Below are 2500 nucleotides of genomic sequence, written 5' to 3'. Positions count from 1 at the left end.
TAGGCTACTGTTGGGCGAAGGAAAAGGAGAGGGGGAAGGCATGTCCAGAGGCAGCTAGAGAGGAGGAAGGGTAGGCGTGTGGAGGTGAGAGTCAGTCGGAACTTTGAATGTTGGCACTATGGCTAGTAAAGGGAGAGAGCTGGCTGACGTGATGGAAAGAAGAAAGGTGACAAGAGACAAGGTGGAAGGGGAGTAAGGCCAGGAGTATCGCAGGTGGGTTCAAACTCTTCTACCATGGTGCGAATGGGAGGAGAAATGGGGTAGGGGTCATTCTGAAGGAAGAGTATGTCAAGAGCGTGCTGGAGGTGAACACAGTGTCAGACAGAGTGAGGATTATGAAGCTGGAAATCGAAGGTGTATTGCTGACGGTTATCAGCGCATATGCCCCGCAAGTCGGGTGTAAGATGGACGAAAAAGAAGAATTCTGGAGTTGAGTTGGACGACGTGGTGGAAAGGGGACCCAAGGAGGAGGGAGTGGTGATTGGAGCGGACTTCGATGGACACGTTGCTGAAGGGAACAGAGGTGATGAGGAGTTGATGGTAAGGTATGGAATCGAGGAGAGAAATGTGGAAGGACAGATGGTGTTCGATTTTGCGAAAAGGATGGAAATGGCTGAGGTGAATACATATTTCAAGAAGAGGGAGGAGCACAGGGTGACGACGTATACGAGTGGAGGAAAGTGCACACAGGTGGACTATATCTTGTGTAGAAGGCGCGATGTAAAAGGGATTGCATACTGCAAGGTGGTGACAGGGGAGAACGTAGCTAGGCAGCATCGGATGGTGGTCTGTAAGATGACTTTGGAGACCAACATGAGGAAGCGAGTGAAGACACAGCCGAAGATCAAATGGTGGAAGTTGAAGAAGGAAGACTGTTGTGTGGAGTTCAGGCAGGAGTTAACACAGGCACTGAGTGGTAGTGAAGAGTTGCCAGATGGCTGGGCAAGCGCTGCAGAAATAGCGAGGAAGACAGCTAGGAAGGTACTTGGTGTGTCATCGGGACAGAGGAAGGAAGACAAGGAGACTTGGCGGTGGTGGTGGTGGTGGTGGTGGTGGTGGTGGTGGTGGTGGTGGTGGTGGTGGTGGAAGGAGGAAGTAGAGCAAAGTATACAGAGGAAAAGGTTGGCAAAGAAGAAGTGGGATAGTCAGAGAGATGAAGAAAGTACACAGGAGTACAAGGAGATGCAGCGTAAAGCAAAGAGAGAGGTGGCAAAGGTAAAGGAAAAGTCGTACGGTGAGCTGTATGACAGGTTAGACACTAAGGAAGGAGAAAAAGACTTGTACAGATTGGCTAGACAGAGAGACCGAGCTGCCGAGGATGTGCGACAAGTTAGGGCGATCAAAGATACAGATGGAAATGTGCTGCCAAGCGAGGAGAGTGTGCTACGAAGTGGAAGGACTACTTTGACGGGCTGATAAATGAAGAAAATGAGAGAGACAGAGAGAGAGAGAGAGAGAGAAAAGGTTGGTTGATTGAGAAGTACAGAGAAGGCCAGAAAGAGTTGCATTGTGTCTTTGTAGATTTACACAAAGCATACGACAGGGTGCCGAGAGAGGAGGTGTGATATTGTAGGAGGAAGTCAAGAGTTGCAGAGAAGTATGTAGGAGTGGTGCAGGCTATGTATGAGGGAAGTGTGACAATGCTGAGGTGCGTGGTTGGAATGACAGATGGGTTCAAGGTGGAGGTGGGATTACATCAAGGATCGGCTCTGAGCCCTTTCTTGGTTGCAACGGTGATGGACAGGTTGACGGACAAGATCAGGCAGGAGTCTCCATGGACGATGATGTTCGCGGATGACATTGTCATCTGTAGCGACAGTAGGGTGCAGTTCATTGTGAGGAGAGCCTGGAGAGGTGGAGGTATGCACTGGAGAGAAGAGGAACGAAAGTCAGTAGGAGCAAGACGGAATACCTACGCGTGAGGAGGTGACAAAGGCATTTCACTTTAAATACTTGGGGTCAACTGTCCAAAGTAACGGGGAGTGCAGGAGAGAGGTGAAGAAGAGAGTGCAGGCAGGCAGGCAGGCAGGCAGGCAGGCAGGCAGGCAGGCAGGCAGACGGGCAGGCAGGGTGGAGTGGGTGGAGAAGAGTGTCAGGACAGAAGGGTACCAGCAACAGTTAAAGGGAAGGTTAACAAGATGTTCGTGAGACCAGCTACGTTATATGATTTAGAGACAGTGGCACTGACGAAAAGACAGCAGGAGGCGGAGCTGGAGGTGGCAGAGTTGAGGATGCTAACATTTTCACTGGGAGTAACGAAGAAGAGCAAGATTAGGAACGATTGCTCAAGTTGGACGGTTTGGATGCTGAATATGGAGCTGCCAGGAAAGAGGAAAAGAGGAAGGCCAAAGAGGAGGTTTATGGATGTTGTGAGGGAAGACATGCAGGTGGATGGTGTGACAGAGGAACACGCAGAAGACAGGAAGACATGGAAACGGATGATCCGCTGTGGCGATCCCTAACGGCAGAAGCCGAAAGTCGTAGTAGTAAACATAGAAAA

This window comes from Lampris incognitus, unplaced genomic scaffold (genome assembly GCF_029633865.1).
Source record: "Lampris incognitus isolate fLamInc1 unplaced genomic scaffold, fLamInc1.hap2 scaffold_162, whole genome shotgun sequence".
NCBI classification, from domain to species: Eukaryota; Metazoa; Chordata; class Actinopteri; order Lampriformes; family Lampridae; genus Lampris; species Lampris incognitus.
This window is presented reverse-complemented; position numbering follows the sequence as displayed.